The 19,630-nt window shown below is 39.7% G+C and overlaps 1 protein-coding gene across 1 annotated transcript in view; it reads right to left on the bottom strand.

The window, feature by feature from the left end:
* Nucleotides 1-18,759: 18,759 nt before the first annotated feature.
* Nucleotides 18,760-19,630, bottom strand: part of LOC109423789 (uncharacterized) — a 136,207-nt gene continuing 135,336 nt past the window's right edge. Inside the window, exon 3 of the mRNA XM_019698815.3 lies at nt 18,760-18,890. The gene's annotated coding sequence lies outside the window, so the exon portion shown is untranslated. The remainder of the gene's footprint in view (nt 18,891-19,630) is intronic.

Here is a 19,630-nt window from a genome sequence, read left to right on the forward strand (position 1 = left end):
CATGATTCCTAAGTTCTTTTTACCCGCCCCAATATCTCCTAAAAATACCCAATGTTTCTTAAGAATCCCGAACTTATCCTAAAATGGCCAACTTGTTGATTAGCTTCCCCAATATCGCCTAAAAATTCCCCATGTCCCTTAAGAATCCCCAACTTCTCCTAAAATGGCCAATTTGTTGATTAGATTCCCCAAAGGTATCAAATCCCAAGGAACCCCATGATTCCTAAGTTCCCTTTTCCCCTTCCCAATATCTCCTAAAATTCCCCAATGTTCCTTAAAAATCCCCAATATCTCCTAAAAATCCCCAATGTTCCTTAAGAATCCCCAACTTCTCCTAAAATGTCCGACTTGTCGATAAGATTCCCCAAAGGTATCATTTCCCAAGGACGGCCATGATTCCTAAGTTCCCTTTACCCTCCCCAATATCTCCTTAAAATCCCCAATGTTCCTTAAAAATCCCCAATATCTCCTTAAAATCCCCAATGTCCCTTAAGAATCCCCAACTTCTCCTAAAATGGCCAACTTGTTGATTAGATTCCCCGAAGGTATCAAATCCCAAGGAACCCCATGATTCCTAAGTTCCCTTTTCCCCTTCCCAATATCTCCTAAAATTCCCCAATGTTCCTTTAAAATCTCCAATGTTCCTTAAAAATCCCCAATATCTCCTAAAATACCCCAATGTTTCTTAAAAATCTCCAATGTTCCTTAAAAATCCCCAATATCTCCTAAAAATCCTCAATGTTCTTAAGAATCCCGAACTTCTCCTAAAATGTCCGACTTGTCGATAAGATTCCCCAAAGGTATCATTTCCCAAGGACGGCCATGATTCTTAAGTTCTCTTTACCCGCCCCAATATCTCCTGAAATTCCCCAATGTTCCTTAAAAATCCCCAAAGTTCCTTAAAAAACCCCAATATCTCCTAAAATTCCCCAATGTTTCTTAAGAATCCCCAACTTCTCCTAAAATGGCCAATTTGTTGATTAGATTCCCCAAAGGTATCATATCCCAAGGACCCCCATGATTCCTAACTTCCCTTTACCCGCCCCAATATCTCCTTAAAATCCCCAATGTTTCTTAAAAATCCCCAATATTTCCTAAAAATCCCCAATGTCCCTTAAGAATCCCCAACTTCTCCTTAAATGACCAACTTGTTGATTAGATTCCCCAAAGGTATCAAATTCCAAGGACCCCCATGATTCCTAAGTTCCCTTTTCCCCTTCCCAATATCTCCCAAAATTCCCCAATGTTCCTTAAAAATCTCCAATGTTCCTTAAAAATCCCCAATATCTCCTTAAAATCCCCAATGTTCCTTAAGAATCCCCAACTTCTCCTAAAATGTCCAACTTGTTGATTAGATTCCCCAAAGGTATCATATCCCAAGGACCCCCATGATTCTTAAGTTCCTTTTCCCCTTTCCAATGTCTCCTAAAAAATCCCCAATGTTCCTTAAAAATCCTCAATGTTCCTTAAAAATCCCCAATATCTCCTAAAAATCCTTAATGTTCCTTAAGAATCCCCAACTTCTCCTAAAATGTCCGACTTGTCGATTAGATTCCCCAAAGGTATCATTTCCCAAGGACGGCCATGATTCTTAAGTTCTCTTTACCCGCCCCAATATCTCCTGAAATTCCCCAATGTTCCTTGAAAATCCCCAATGTTTCTTAAAAAGCCCCAATATCTCCTAAAATTCCCCAATGTTTCTTAAGAATCCCCAACTTCTCCCAAAATGTCCGACTTGTTGATTAGATTCCCCAAAGGTATCACATCGCAAGGACCCCCATGATTCCTAAGTTCTCTTTACCCGCCCAATATCTCCTAAAAATCCCCAATGTTCCTTAAAAATCCCCAATGTTCCTTAAAAAGCCCCAATATCTCCTAAAAATCCCCAATGTCCCTTAAGAATCCCCAACTTCTCCTTAAATGGCCAACTTGTTGATTAGATTCCCCAAAGGTATCAAATCCCAAGGACCCCCATGATTCCTAAGTTCCCTTTATCAGCCCCAATATCTCCTTAAAATCCCCAATGTTCCTTAAAAACCCCCAATATTGCCTAAAAATCCCCAATGTCCCTTAAGAATCCCCAACTTCTCCTAAAATGGCCAACTTGTTGATTAGATTCCCCAAAGGTATCACTTCCCAAGGACCCCCATGATTCTTAAGTTCCCTTTTCCCCTTCCCAATATCTCCTAAAAAATCCCAATGTCCCTTGAGAATCCCCAATGTTCCTTACAAATCCCCAATATCTCCTAAAAATCCCCAATGTTCCTTAAGAATCCCCAACTTTTCCAAAAATGTCCGACTTGTTGATTAGATTCCCCAAAGGTATCATTTCTCAAGGACCCTCATGATTCCTAAGTTCTCTTTACTCACCCCAATATCTCCTTAAAATCCCCAATGTTCCATAAGAATCCCCAACTTCTCCTAAAATGTCCGACTTGTCGATTAGATTCCCCAAAGGTATCATTTCCCAAGGACGGCCATGATTCCTAAGTTCCCTTTACCCTCCCCAATATCGCCTAAATATCCCCAATGTCCCTTACAAATCCCCAATATCTCCTAAAATGGTCAACTTGTTGATTAGATTCCCCAATATCGCCTAAAAATTCCCAATGTCCCTTAAGAATCCCCAACTTCTCCTAAAATGTCCAATTTGTTGATTAGATTCCCCAAAGGTATCATTTCCCAAGGACGGCCATGATTCCTTAGTTCCCTTTACCCTCCCCAATATCTCCTTAAAATCCCCAATGTTCCTTAAAAATCCCCAATATCGCCTAAAAATCCCCAATGTCCCTTAAGAATCCCCAACTTCTCCTAAAATGGACAATTTGTTGATAAGATTCCCCAAAGGTATCATTTCCCAAGGACGGCCATGATTCCTAAGTTCCCTCTACCCTCCCCAATATCGCCTAAATATCCCCAATGTCCCTTAAAAATCCCCAATATCTCCTAAAATGGTCAACTTGTTGATTAGATTCCCCAATATCGCCTAAAAATTCCCAATGTCCCTTAAGAATCCCCAACTTCTCCTAAAATGTCCAACCCCCATGATTCCTAAGTTCCCTTTATCCGCCCCAAAATCTCCTTAAAATCCCCAATGTTCCTTAAAAATCCCCAATATCGCCTAAAAATTCCCAATGTCCCTTAAGAATCCCCAACTTCTCCTAAAATGTGTAACCCCCATGATTCCTAAGTTCCCTTTATCCGCCCCAATATCTCCTTAAAATCCCCAATGTTCCTTAAAAATCCCCAATATCGCCTAAAAATCCCCAATGTCCCTTAAGAATACCCAACTTCTCCTAAAATGTCGAACTTGTTGATTAGATTCCCCAAAGGTATCATATCCCAAGGACCCCCATGATTCTTAAGTTCCCTTTTCCCCTTCCCAATAACTCCCAATAACCCCCAATTTTCCTTAAAAATCCTCAATGTTCCTTAAAAATCCCCAATATCTCCTTAAAATCCCCAATGTTCCTCAAGAATCCTCAACTTCTCCTAAAATGATCGACTTGTCGATTAGATTCCCCAAAGGTATCATATCCCGAGGACCGCCATGATTCCTAAGTTCTTTTACCCTTCCCAATATCTTCTAAAAATCCCCAATGTTCCTGAAAAATCCCCAATATATCCTAAAATGGTCAACTTGTTGATTAGATTCCCCAATATCGCCAAAAAATCCCCAATGTCTATTAAGAATCCCTAACTTCTCCTAAAATGGCCAACTTGTTGATAAGATTCCCCAAAGGTATCATTTCCTGAGGACCGCCATGATTCCTAAGTTCCCTTTTCCCCTTCCCAATATTTCCTAAAATTCCCCAATGTTCCTTAAAAATCCCCAATGTTCCTTAAAAATCCCCAATAACTCCTAAAAATCACCAATGTTCCTTAAAAATCCCCAATATCTCCTAAAAATCCCCAATGTCTCTAAAGAATCCCCAACTTCTCCTAAAATGGCCAACTTGTTGATTAGATTCCCCAAAGGTTCCCCCATGATTCCTTAGTTCCCCATACCCTCCCCAATATCTCCTAAAAATCCCCAATGTGCCTTAAAAATCCCCAATGTTCCTTAAAAATCCTCAATATTCCTTAAAATGCCCCAATATCTCCTAAAAATCCCCAATGCTTCTTAAGAATCCCGAACTTCTCCTAAAATGGCCAACTTGTTGATTAGATTCCCCAAAGGTATCATTTCCCGAGGACCGCCATGATTCCTAAGTTCCCTTTACCCTACCCAATATCGCCTTAAAATCCCCAATGTCCCTTAAGAATCCCCAACTTCTCCTAAAATGTCCAACTTGTTGATTAGATTCCCCAAAGGTATCATATCCCAAGGACCCCCATGATTCTTAAGTTTCCTTTTTCCCTTCCCAATGTCTCCTAAAAATCCCCAATGTTCCTTAAAAATCCCCGATATCTCCTAAAAATCCCCAATGTCCCTTAAGAATCCCCAACTTCTCCTAAAATGTCCGACATGTCGATTAGATTCCCCAAAGGTATCATTTCCCGAGGACCGCCAGTTCCCTTTACCCTACCCAATATCTCCTAAAAATCCCCAATGTTCCTTAAAAATCCCCAATATCTCCTAAAATGGTCAACTTGTTGATTAGATTCCCCAATATCGCCTAAAAATCCCCAATGTCCCTTAAGAATCCCCAACTTCTCCTAAAATGGCCAACTTGTTGATTAGATTCCCCAAAGGTATCATTTCCCAAGGACCCCCATTATTCCTCAGTTCTCTTTCCCCTTCCCAATATCTCCTAAAAATCCCCAATGTTCCTTAAAAATCCCCAATGTTCCTTAAAAAGCCCCAGTATCTCCTAAAAATCCCCAATGTCCCTTAAGAATCCCCAACTTCTCCTAAAATGTCCGACATGTCGATTAGATTCCCCAAAGGTATCATTTCCCAAGGACCGCCATGATTCCTAAGTTCCCTTTACCCTACCCAATATCTCCTAAAAATCCCCAATGTTCCTTAAAAATCCCCAATATCTCCTAAAATGGTCAACTTGTTGATTAGATTCCCCAATATCGCCTAAAAATCCCCAATGTTTCTTAAGAATCCCCAACTTCTCCTAAAATGTCCAACTTGTTGATTAGATTCCCCAAAGGTATCAAATCCCAAGGACCCCCATGATTCCTAAGTTCCCTTTACCCGCCCCAATATCTCCTAAAAATCCCCAATGTTCCTTAAAAATCACCAATATCTCCTAAAAATCCCCAATGTCCCTTAAGAATACCCAACTTCTCCTAAAATGGACAATTTGTTGATTAGATTCCCCAAAGGTATCATTTCCCAAGGACGGCCATGATTCCTAAGTTCCCTCTACCCTCCCCAATATCGCCTAAATATCCCCAATGTCCCTTAAAAATCCCCAATATCTCCTAAAATGGTCAACTTGTTGATTATATTCCCCAATATCGCCTAAAAATTCCCAATGTCCCTTAAGAATCCCCAACTTCTCCTAAAATGTCCAACCCCCATGATTCCTAAGTTCCCTTTATCCGCCCCAATATCTCCTTAAAATCCCCAATGTTCCTTAAAAATCCCCAATATCGCCTAAAAATCCCCAATGTCCCTTAAGAATCCCCAACTTCTCCTAAAATGGCCAATTTGTTGATTAGATTCCCCAAAGGTATCATTTCCAGTGGACGGCCATGATTCCTAAGTTCCCTCTACCCTCCCCAATATCGCCTAAATATCCCCAATGTCCCTTAAGAATCCCCAACTTCTCCTAAAATGGCCAACTTGTTGATTAGATTCCCCAAAGGTATCATTTCCCAAGGACCCCCATTATTCCTCAGTTCTCTTTCCCCTTCCCAATATCTCCTAAAAATCCCCAATGTTCCTTAAAAATCCCCAATGTTCCTTAAAAAGCCCCAGTATCTCCTAAAAATCCCCAATGTTTCTTAAGAATCCCCAACTTCTCCTAAAATGTCCAACTTGTTGATTAGATTCCCCAAAGGTATCAATTCCGGTGGACCCCCATGATTCCTGAGTTCCCTTTACCCTACCCAATATCGCCTGAAAATCCCCAATGTCCCTTAAAAATCCCCAATATCTCCTAAAATGTCCAATTTGTTGATTAGATTCCCCAAAGGTATCAAATCCCAAGGACCCCCATGATTCCTAAGTTCCCTTTACCCGCCCCAATATCTCCTAAAAATCCCCAATGTTCCTTAAAAATCACCAATATCCCCTTAAAATCCCCAATGTCCCTTAAGAATCCCCAACTTCTCCTAAAATGGACAATTTGTTGATTAGATTCCCCAAAGGTATCATTTCCCAAGGACGGCCATGATTCCTAAGTTCCCTCTACCCTCCCCAATATCGCCTAAATATCCCCAATGTCCCTTAAAAATCCCCAATATCTCCTAAAATGGTCAACTTGTTGATTATATTCCCCAATATCGCCTAAAAATTCCCAATGTCCCTTAAGAATCCCCAACTTCTCCTAAAATGTCCAACCCCCATGATTCCTAAGTTCCCTTTATCCGCCCCAATATCTCCTTAAAATCCCCAATGTTCCTTAAAAATCCCCAATATCGCCTAAATATCCCCAATGTCCCTTAAGAATCCCCAACTTCTCCTAAAATGGCCAACTTGTTGATTAGATTCTCCCAAGGTATCATTTCTCAAGGACGGCCATGATTGGTTCCAAAGGAATTTATTGCTGTATGTTTTACAACTGAGCTGAGAAACAGGCTCTGTCCCAGAGGGAGTGTTATGCAAGAAATTAGAAGAATCATCCTTGCACATCATACAAAAAAAAATGAAATGCATCAAATAAGTGCATGCTCTAAATGACCGCACGCACAGACCCCCCCCCCATCTGAACAGCACCGCAGCAGAGCTACGAGTGCGAATGATTTAAATGGTTGCTCTTGTAAATACACTTTCGTCGGCGCTTTCCTTTCGCTCCGTCGAAAAACAAGTTAACTGCACGTCACACTTAGTATGCGCAAATCCAAACTCCGCCTCGAATGATTCCACAGGCGGAGATGTGACGCGACAAAGAGCGAGCTCGTTTTCTGTATACAATGACATCACCAGCAGCCAACCCGGATAAAAACTAACCATAGGGTGTTTGGTGAAAACCATTCATGCACCATACAGTGTACCAGCTACAAGAATGTATATTGTAATGAAATGGTTCACTAAAAGCTTCGCACATTGTAGCTACTATACATTTACATTCGATTTTTATGTAACAATATATTATACTGTTTTTCTTACGTTTGAACCATTCACTTTTCCGAAACATTATTTTTCCGTGCATTATTATTTATTTATTCAGTTTTAAATTTTTTCCGTGCTTTGTTTTGTTGATGTTTGTGACTTTTTTGATGCAAAGGAAAGGAAAGAAAAAAAGTGAATAGGTTGAAACATCAATTTAAAAGTAAAAAGAAAATCGCGTTAAGTACTGTTCCTTTGAATTCCACTAAGAATCAAAGGAACAGTACTTAACGCGATTTTTTTTTACTTACGGATATTCCCCTAACAAGCCCAGGTTAATCATCATCATTAATTTAAAGTCAATAAAATGTTTAAATAAGTAGTAAACCAGATCTCTTAAGAACTGCAGATCCAAGAGATATGGTGGACTAGGTATGTAGAGTGCGATGAGAGGAATACGATTGACGTATTTTATTGTAGAGCCATCTTTAACATATGGACTGGACTGAATACTGAAAGAAATTCTAATATAGGTTCGTCTGTGAGTTCGCTTTTTAACCTAACTTATGCTTGAATCGAACTTGACAGTTTTCTCATGAGTTGTTATGTATTTCCCTGTGTATTTCAAACTTTGGTCAAACTGGAGCCTCAATATTGCAAAAACGGTTAAGCACGCTGTAATGATACTTACACTGAGCCAACTCTCCCGATCACAGTTATGTGTCAATCATATATTACTGCACTATTGGAATATCATATGAATCTAATCTAAGGTTGAAAATGGGAAGTGAGAGTTATATGCGACGCATGTGGTATGACTCTCAGGTCGCCATGATACTGTTATATGTAATGCATTTTGCTTCTATCATGCACTCAGCCCGCCAATGTATATGCAACTCCAATAATATCCTTCACATTTTGAAAAAAAGGTTCCTCGGCTGGAGCGGGAATCGAACTCACAACGCCTAAATGACCGACACCGCTAGCCGCACGACCACGAAGCTCAGTTACTGGAATTGCGGAATTCTGCAAAAAGTGTTCCACTTTATCAGCCAATGTTGCTTTTCCACCCGGCCAAAGTTATATGCACAGCTGATGTATCGATCGTGTTATGTGCATATAACTCCGATATGCGCAAGTGTTATTTAGTTTCATTAGAAGGCTTTTCAATAGGAACTGTTTATGATATGATACGTATAACGATTCATTTGAAGTGAACGTGTCAGACTAGGGATGAAATGTATGTGTAGCGTCTGATGAAATAGGCTCTTAGAATTATTTCAGTGTATGTACCTCGTCACCCACTTCATGCAACTACATTAGTGGTCTAATAATACTTAGCGCGCTCGGCATAGTTCCATCATGCCGCTCAAAGTGTTGCCACAAATAATGCTTAGTTTGCGAAACCCAGTTATCTGGCTGGTGGGGCATGGGAGCCTAAGCTTCAACTGTTAATGCAATCAGAGACTACTCAGACCTCGACTCAGACTTAGACGTGGGCGATCCAATATGAAGGGTTATCCAAAACGCTCTGGAGAATTCCCAAAGCGCATTCTCATAATGCTAGTAAGCCTAAGATGCCATTAACAGGAGGAAAATGACAAGATAATATAACATTATATGGTTTATGTAATGTAAACCAATACAACATAACAAAAGAGAACCATTCCAAAACTATTTAATTAAATGTATAACCAGTAGTGAAACTACAAATAAAAACAATATATTTACGGTACATTTTATTGTTTGAAACCATATGTGTACCATACAATGTACGGTTTATTAAAACCCACGTATCAGTATTTATAACAATTCATTTACAATATAATGTATGGTTTTGCAAAAAAAATATATATGGAGAAAAATATTTTTTTATATTGTTACGATACTTAACCACCCGTATAGTATACTGTAAAAATCTTATTTACAATATACTGTATTAGGTTCTACATTACATTTTATTGTTTTTGTATTTTTATTTTTACAGTGGTGTCTATTGTAAAAATATGGTTTTAAATAGTACTGTTACAATACAACATTCGGTTTTTCTACTGTATTTTTTATTCGGGAAGCCAGCAGCAGTAGTCGTCCTCATGCCATGGAGCAACAGCACACGAACGCACGACGGATAGGGTGATGACCATTGTTTTGGCATGAAGTTAATGCAATTTGGAACGTTATTTTCAAAAACATTTTTTGGCTTAACTATAACTGGTGTCAAAGAAACATTTTTAGGGAACAAGTTCGTGCATGTTTTGTAGAAGAATTTTTTTAACAAAAGCTTTATTTTCATATTTAAATCATCAAAAATGTCCGAAAAAGAGTCGATTTTTTCGACCAATTTTGCATTATTTTTCAATTTAAGGCCTTTTAAACTATTTTTACAAAGTTTACGTCCAAGAGACTAAGAAAGTAGAAGTAATTAGCTTTCAATTCGTGCGCTGAGAAAGTTTGTACGATTGATAGTTTAGTAGATATAGGACTTCAAAGATAACCAAAAATTAAAAACTTAAAATGTGATTAACTCACTTAGCAGTGATTTCCGACCCTATGTTCCATGGGAACTTTTTCATCTCTCATCAAGACCTATCAGCCCTGAAAATATCCAAAACCCGGAACCAAACACCCTGTATATATATATATATATATATATATATATATATATATATATATATATATATATATATATATATATATATATATATATATATATAAAGATATCTTTTGAACATACAGGGGATGGCCAAAATGTTTGGGATAGGCAACTTTTTTTTCTCTCACCAAAAAGTTCAACATGCTATAACTTTTCATAGAGTGCATCAAAAAATCTCAAATTTTGACTGTTTGTCAACCTATTACATGTGCATCATTGGTACAAATTTGAGCTCGATTGATCAATCTTTCGCAAAGTTAGAACCGTTCGGGTAAAATACTATTTTTTAGACAACTCATTTTTTAGCTGTCATATCTCGGAAACTAGTGAACCGAATTGAATGAAATTTTGAACATATACTAACAATATACAAACGCTTCACAAAGTATTAAAACATAGATACTTTTTGAACGTTGAAAAAAGTTATCATGCATGTGGTAAAAACAACCAAATTTTGGTTTAATTCAACCGGAATTTTATATTGATATGGGCACAATCGGGGGTAGAAGCTCTGGTAAAATATTATCTCCTGGGCGCCCATTAAAAACACCACCCCCGGCGAAGACTGGCGCTTGAGCCTAGCTATTTATTTACACGCAGAAAAATGACGCCTGTTTGGATTAATAAAACGCATGGTTGATTTTCAAACTGAGGATTAACTTACTCCAAAGTTATATTTCTTTGTTCTTACTTAGTGTTTATAGATTGAAGCAACCAATTAACATCATTCCATATAACGTTAGAAACTTCATTTGTTTCTACAAACTGGGGACCACATACAGGGCCTGGAAGCACTCACACATCTTTAAAATTCTTACCTCAACTTCGCCACAACGAGGAAGGTGTAGCAAATCCACCACCGCAACTTCCAAGTGCAGTCTTGGCCGTGATGGATAACGCGCAAGTACTCAAGACAGCATCCACAAAACGTTGATCGGTTTCGCCTTTTTGTCTCTTTTTTATCCGGTCTACTTTCCATCCGCTTGTCGAGTGACTAAAAATAGATTTCCGAGCTGCCGCAGGAGCTGCCGTCACCAACACAATCACATTCTGGCTTTGTTAGTTGCAAAAGTGCTGTCGTTTGAAACAATCCATTATTTTATGTTGAAACTACAAAATCTCAGTTTGGACTGACAAACTTCGTCAAATGAAAATATTTGTATTATCAAACAATGGAACAGTTTAGTTTAAACTAGAAATCAGTTTGTCGCTATAGCAAACTGAAAAATCGGTTGATTTGAACTGGAATTTAATTGTGTTTACAATTTATTTCTCTGCGTGTAGCACTGTAGTTGGAGGAAATGCCAATGCAGAACCCGTAGCTTCCGGGAAGGAAAGTTCAGCTCCCTGGGTTAGTGGGTTGGTGTCAGGCCCTGCGAGCCAGCCGTAAAAAAGACTAGCACCGAAAAATCAACAAGAGAAGAATGCGAACCGATACCAATGGCGACGACCACAGCGACGAAAAGGGACTTGCGATTGGAAGCTCGGTACGTGGAACTGCAGATTTCTCAACTTCATCGGGAGCACCCGCATACTCGCCGATATACTGAAGGACCGCGGGTTCGGAATCGTAGCGCTGCAGGAGGTGTGTTGGACAGGATCTATGGTGCGAACGTTTAGAGGTAATTATACCATCTACCAGAGTTGCGGCAACACACGTTAGCTGGGAACAGCTTTTATAGTGATGGGCGACATGCAGAGGCGCGTGATTGGTTGGTGGCCGATCGACGAAAGAATGTGCAGGTTGAGGATCAAGGGCCGATTCTTCTACATCAGCATAATAAACGTGCACAGCCCTCACTCCGGAAGCACTGATGATGACAAAGACGCATTTTACGCGCAGCTCGAACGCGAGTACGACCGCTGCCCAAACCACGACGTCGAGATCATCATAGGGGATCTAAACGCTCAGGTAGGCCAGGAAGAGGAATTCAGGCCGACGATTGGAAAGTTCAGCGCCCACCAGCTGACGAACGAATATGGCCTACGCCTCATCGATTTCGCCGCCTCCAAAAACATGGCAATTCGTATCACCTTCTTCCAGCACAGCCTCCCGTATCGTTACACCTGGAGATCACCACAACAAACGGAATCGCAAATCGACCACGTTCTGATTGATGGACGGCACTTCTCCGACATTATCGACGTCAGGACCTATCATGGCGCTAATATCGACTCTGATCACTACCTGGTGATGGTTAAACTGCGCCCAAAACTCTTCGTTATTAACAATGTACAGTATCGGCGGCCGCCCCGGTACGATCTGGAGCGACTGAAGCAACCGGATGTCGCCATCGCGCAGAATCTCGAGGCAGCGTTGCCGGACGAGGGTGTGCTCGATGTGGCCCTGCTAGAGGACTGCTGGAGTACAGATAAAGCATCCATCAACAACGCAGCCAAGAGCACTATCGGGTACGTAGAACAGAGTCGACGAAACGATTGGTTCGACGAGGAGTGCAGAGCGGTTCTGGAGGAGAAGGATGCAGCGCGGGCGGCAATGCTGCAGCATGGAACCCGACAAAATGTGGAGCGATACAGATACAGACAGAAGCGGCAGCAGCAGACCCGTCTCTTCTGGGAGAAAAAGCGCCGCCTGGAAGAAGCGGAGTGTTAGGAAATGGAACTGCTGTGTCGTTCACAAGAAACACGTAAGTTCTACCAGAAGCTCAACGCATCCCGCAAAGGCCACGTGCCGCAAGCCGAAATCTGCAGGGATAAGGACGGGAGCCTCCTGACGGACAAACGTGAGGTGATCGAATGGTGGAAGCAGCAATTTGACGAGCACCTCAATGGCGAAGAGAATGTAGGCACGGGGGATCAAGACAGCGGAAGATATGACCATGTTGGCGCAGCAGTGGACGGGAACGAACCAACTTCCACGGTGAGGGAAGTTAAGGATGCCATCCACCAGCTCAAAAACAAAGCGGCTGGTAAGGACGGTATCGCCAGCGGCGTCATGGTCGCGATTTTTTCTGCAGACAAGTTCGCAGATCGTGAACAATCCTCGGTAGCCACTTTACACGTAATTTATGTTTAGTCCCTTACTGTCAGAGCTGTCAGATCGGTGTAACACGCTAAATATAATTTACACAAAAGGAAATTTATACGGAAAAAAATACTCGGTAATGAATATTTATTGGGTACCGGACTGATGGACACAGAAAATATAATGGTTTTCTTCGGTACATCGAGGTCTTGAAATTAGTCTATGGTATCTCAGCAGAACTCATCAAGATGGGCCCGGAAAAGTTGGCCATTTATCTGCACCAGTTAGTAGTCAAGATCTGGGAAACCGAACAGCTACCGGAGGAGTGGAACGAAGGGATAATCTGTCCCATCCACAAGAAAGGCGATAAGTTAATGTATGAGAACTTTCGAGTTATCACCATTTTAAATGCCGTCTACAAAGTGCTATCCCAGATCATCTTCCGTCGTCTTTCACCAAAAGTTAATGAGTTCGTGGGAAGTTACCAAGCCGGTTTCATCGACGACCGGTCGACAACGGACCAGAACTTCACCGTACGGCAAATCCTCCAGAAATGCCGTGAATACCTGGTCCCAACGCACCACCTGTTCATCGACTTCAAGACGGCATACGACAGTATCGACCGCATAGAGGTATGGAAAACAATGGACGAGAACAGCTTTCCCGGGGAGTTTACCAGACTGTTAAGAGCAACGATGGACGGTGTGCAGAACAGCGTAAGGATTTCGGGTGAACTATCCAGTTCATTCGAATCTCGACGAGGACTACGACAAGGTGATGGACTTTCCTGCCTACTATTCAAGATCGCCCTGGAAGGTGTTATGCAATAAGCCGGGCTCAACAGCTGGGATACGATCTTCACGAAATCCGGCCAATTTGTCTGTTTTGCGGATGATATGGATACTATTGCTAGAACATTTGGATAGGTGGCAGAACTGTACACCCGCCTGAAACGCGAAGCAGCAAAGGTCGGACTGGTGGTGAATGCGGCTAAGACAAAGTACATGCTGGTAGGCGGGAATGAGCGAGACAGGACATGCCTTGGCAGTAATGTTACGATAGACGGGGATACTTTCGAGGTGGTAGAAGAATTCGTCTATCTCGGTTCCTTGCCATGCACAAAACGCTTCTAAGACCGGTGGTTCTGTATGGACACGAGACATGGACGATGCTCGAGGAGGACGAGGACCTACAAGCACTCGGAGTTTTCGAGCGACGCGTGCTAAGAACGATCTTCGGCGGCGTGCAGGAGAACGGTGTGTGGCGGAGAAGGATGAACCACGAGCTCGCTGCTCTCTGGTGAACCAAACATCCTGAAAGTGGTTAAAGCTTGAAGGATACGGTGGGCAGGGCATGTTGCAAGAATGCCGAACAACAACCCTGCAAATTTGGTGTTTGCTAATCATCCGGTTGGTACAAGAAGGCGTGGAGTGCAGAGAGCACGATGGGCAGACCAGGTGGAGCGTGATCTGGCGAGCGTTGGGCGTGACCGACGTTGGAGAGCTGTAGCTGCAAATCGAGTACCGTGATTTCGGGTGAAATTGATCAGTGGTTGAAATTGATCGACGTGAGGACAATTTTTATTTGTCAAAAATAAAGCTTTGAACTTGAAACAATTTGTGGAATATGACCATCATCTGGACCAAGGGTTATTGAATGATGAGTTTACATGTTTTACAGCTAATCAGTCACATGTTTCTGTACTAAATTAATATTTTCCGAAACTGCGTGTTTGGTGAATTTCAAAGGCACTTTGCTGTATCGCCATGCAATAAATATTTGAATGAATGTTTTTAGCTGCCAAGTGTGCGCTCAACCCGATTTCGTCATCAAAAGTTCTATAAATATTGATATTTATGCATAAAATTGTACTTTTGCTAAAGTAATGACTTGTTTAGTATAAAAATTGCATACTTTTGGGCGTTTTCTTTAAATTTATTAAACTTTAAACTTAAATAATTAAGAATTCATTAAACTTGTATAAGTTTTACAAAGCTTTTCGCATTCTGGGGTGGTTAATTTAGATGGAAAATTAATGTTCAGTACCGTCGTTGGGGGTGAGAATGGGTCAAAAAATGATACTCAAAGATTGTTTGTTAAATAACAAATGCAGTTGAAGTCGGAATAACTTTTTATTTGGTATGTATACTCTCCTATGTAGTAACGATAATTTAGCAAGAAAGTATCACATTATATGAATTGCTTACTAAACTACAAATGATTGAAAATTGACCCAATCTCACCCCTTAGAGGGGGTGAGAATGGGTCAAAGTATTCGAAATCGCCTATCTGAGAATATAATTTAATTTTATTGATCATATCTAGTAAACCTACTTAAAATACAATGTAACCATGACGAATAAAAACTTAGGTAATTTTAAAAGATGATTAATCCACCTAAAAGGGCTAATACAACCGAAAAAATGGTTGAAATTTGATAAAATAACGTTTGTATGTTGTATCACTATTTTAAGATACCACAATCACCCTCATTTAAAGTTTCAACTTCCATGAGAGGAGGAGGGTTACAATGAGGGAGGGGCGCATTAAAAGATTGATTGAAAAAAAACATGATATTTTTAGTATACTGCATAAGAAATGTTTTATGTACATGATCATTCGCCCCTGTATTGCCAAAGTAAATCACTCCATCTCAAGATAGAGGGTCGTTCAAATGTTATGTTACACAGCGTGTCACATTATTAGACCCTCTCCCGCATTAACATTTAAACGGATTTTTTAATAAATTTTGTATGAGTCCTAGTACAACGGTAGGCTTATTTTTCGTTCTTTAGTATTTTTATGTATTTTATGAATGATCCTTATATGCCACTCTTAATTCATAAAGTTCAAGTTAAATACTCAATAAGCAATCTCTTATGTCACATCTCGACGTTTGTTTGCTTTCCGACATTGAACACAGAAATAAAAACAAAAAAAAACTTTCCGACATTGTGCTATGTTACCGGTTGTATAGCCCCAGTATTTCCTGGGTCCCACTACCGTCTGGTAGTTTCACGATATTTCCTTAAAATTTCAAAAATAAGTGGAGAAGAAGAACGAGTCTATTTTGTGAGCTTAAGATATTGAAGTACACTAAATATTAGTTAATGATTAGAGTAACAGTCCAAACGCATGGGTTTATTGTTATAAATGATTTTAGGCACTAAACGTAGGAACACACTCGCTTGACACTTCTTCGATATATTTTCGAAAAAAAGTGTTTTTATGAAGATACGGTAAACATGGCACCACTCTAACGTCAAATGAGGATTGTATAACAAGTTGAATTTTTAGTTAAGGTTATGTGCACTCAATAACTTGCTTGACCCAATCTCACCCCCATTCTTAATATTTTGACATAGGGTCGAAAATATTGAATTTTTAAATATAAAAGAGCAATGACAGCCCACTTTTTTCGTTGCATCAACCAGGTAATACCTACAGCTAACCACTTATAAGAAAATTTATGGTTAGGTACTTGTGTGAAACAGTACGAAGGAGATTTTTTTTAGAGTGATTTACTAGTAGTTTCATCATATAAGTTTAACCACAAATTTAACAAAAAACGATTATTGATAAACATCTTATTCTGCATCATGACGTGTAAAAACATCTCCTCTTTGAAATAATATAAAGTTTTCAATATAAATTAGCGATAGTTGATGAGCTATTTCAAATTTTATGTTTCTCCGTTTTGACCCAATCTCTTCTTCTTCTTCTTATTTCTGGCGAGCCGACACCGTTCGGCATCAGCTCTAGTTTAACGTCCGCCTATTTCTGGTACTAAGCCTAAACACGGACGGTCAGGGAGACATCCACACACACCTGACACCCTACATATCGAACCCATCAACACATGGGCCGGGACCTACGGCTTTACTTCCTATCCGAGGGAAGGCGTGATCAGATATGTTTGTCTCAGAAATACCGACGGCGTCGACTAGGATTGAACCTAGACCGACTGGGGTGAGAGGCAACCACGCTTACCACTACACCACCGACGCCGCTATACCCAATCTCACCCCCCAGACCCATTGTCACCCCCATCGACGGTACTTACAAAGACATTTCACTGACTGATCAATTTCACCCCGAAACTAAAATTTCAGATTTTTTATTTTAAGTGATTTTTGTTGCAATAAAATGATTTTCAGTAAAAGTTTCAACCTCATTGACTGATGAAACCCGTGGACGTACTTGTTTTAAAGCATTGGGTTTGACCATGTCGATAACTATTAAAAAATAAGAAGCCAAAAACTGTGAAAAGTGATCAATTTCACCCGAAATCACGGTATTATGGCGGCAAATTGTTGATTCAGTGTTATCATGAATTTGATGTTAAACTAAATAAATGAATGAAATATTTTCGCCAGTACTTCCTACAGTCTCAGAAGGTATTCCACAAACCAATAAAGAATCTCTGGAAGAATTCCGGGAGTACTTCCTGAAGGAATCCTCTTTAGGATTCTCAGAAGAAATTCCTGGAGAACCTTAGAGGGAACTTCTTAAGGCATCCCAAAAAAAAATCCGAAAGAATCTCATCAAGAACTCTGTGGGAGTCCTACAAGAGACTCTCGGAGGAATCCTGGAACAAATTTGTAAGAAAATCGCGAAAGATGCCTGGGATTCCAAAAAACCTCCTGGAGGGAGGCCCCACAGACACACATACGTAACATTTGTGAAATTTCCATCGATCACGCTTTTAACGATCATTTTAAATTTTCATAGTTGTGGCTTTCACAACCAGAGTCGCGCGCATCGTTTTTCTATGCGTTTGATGTTTCACACTAGCGCCTTCTGTTGACGATATTGCACAACGCAGTGTTCCGTGCAACTTTTCCACCATGTGATGGTAGTGTGAACTGGGCGATGGATTTTAATGAAAATCGTTCAAGGTGTTACGTCTGTTTGTCTGTGGATGCCCTATTGAAATTAAGGACAATATAACCGCCCAAGCTGTAGCGAACAAGTTTTGAACGACAAACACGTGCTGTATTTATCAACCGAGTGTAAAGTAGGGCAGTTGTCCTCATTCTGATTTCATTAGCTGAAATCGCAACCAAATTAAGTTTTATCATGATAGGGTTTTCGACCCCATTCCTGGCACTACAGGTAAACGAAATTGTTCAAAACCTAATTTCACAACGAAACGACCGTTTTTGTCCACTTCTTCCATTCGAATCAGACACCTTATTGCGTAAACTTGTTGTTAACAGTAAAGCCGTGGAGCAAATCTCTATGAATCTTCACAGATATCTGAGTAAAGATTATGTACTCTGTTTTATTCATATGGCCTAATGCCATTGATAGCAGATTTTTGTTTTGCTTTTCTCAATCATGTTTGTACGTAAAAAGAAACTAAAGTATATTCGAACGGTCATCGACCACAAACAGGAAAATGGATGTCATCAAAAAAGAACGGCACTGATTATTTACTATATGATTTTTATTCATTATACTCGTGCGCAATGTAGCTGCTGAAACCAAAAGTAGGATCGATAGGTATTTGACACATCAAAATGGACTGAGACGTTTTCATGATGCATAGCGATTAGTTTTTTTTCCGTGCTATTTGTGAATAATATTTGACCTTAAGCTAGGATTATCGTTACGTGATTATACTTGTTTAGACCACACACACGATCAGATCTCGTCGTTACATTTGATACTTGCTTAATTGTGTTATAAAAATGTTAGAATTTCGGTCAAATACATATACTACAACAACAATGGCGTGTACTAATATTTATTAAGTATTTTGTTCGTTTGTTAAGTTAAGTTAAGTTCGTTTGTGTGTCTGGAAGGATTTTTCTTAGGAAGGATTTACTTTAAGTATCAAAAATAGTGATGTTTGATTGTAAATATAATTATCATAAACAAGGAATGACAATATTTGTTTCAGTTATTCTAACGAATTGTTTGTGACTTTTCGATACTAGTACAATAAAAAAAAATCTGCTGTTTTATGCTAGCGCTTTGGTTTACCTAGATCCAGTCAGATATAAGCACGTGGAACTCCTCTGGCATGAAACTTTCATCTCTCGTTAGCATTGTTTAAGCTAGTAAAAGTACAATTCCTGGCGCAAAAGTACAGAGAACATTGAATCATATCAGGTATATATTTAGGAAACTGTGGTAAGTTAACCAATAATGGACCCTTAGCTGGATTTACACTGATCATAAAAAAAAAACAGAAATAGTATGATATTCCAAATGTAATGCCTTTGTCTATGGTTGTGTAACCAGTTATAGAACTTCCCTGTATGCTGCACACAAGAACCATAAGAAAAGAATAATTACATACAAGGGATTTACTTATTTATTTTAAAGGATCTATTATTGGTTAATATCTCACATTTGAATTACTTCTTTAGCTACTAACCAAAATTTGAAATAAAATGAACTTTGTTTTTTTATTCAAACTTAAAATTGATTGTGCTTTACCAGAAACAGAAATTTAAGTAGATTTTCAATTTAATGATTTAGAGTTTTTATTTCATGGGTTTTATAAGATTTTTTAGAATCGAAATCTCCTTAAGAAAATTATGCGACATCCAAAATTTTAAATGTATACGACGAAGTAAGTTTGTGTGGCAAATCAATCCATTTCTCAATCTGATGCATTTTTTGCGTCAGATTTACGAGATTAGTTTTGAAATCTGAATCCATCTGGCAGTATGAGGCGCATCTATCGGAAGCAAAATTGCATCTCAATGGGTCCAACTTCCCGTTTTTTGTTCTACTGGGAATTACAAAACAAGTGTAGAGCCAAATTAACAGCATTTTCGATCGCCACGTGAAAGATACTCATACAATG

Source organism: Aedes albopictus, chromosome 2, assembly GCF_035046485.1.
Source record: "Aedes albopictus strain Foshan chromosome 2, AalbF5, whole genome shotgun sequence".
Taxonomy (NCBI): Eukaryota; Metazoa; Arthropoda; class Insecta; order Diptera; family Culicidae; genus Aedes; species Aedes albopictus.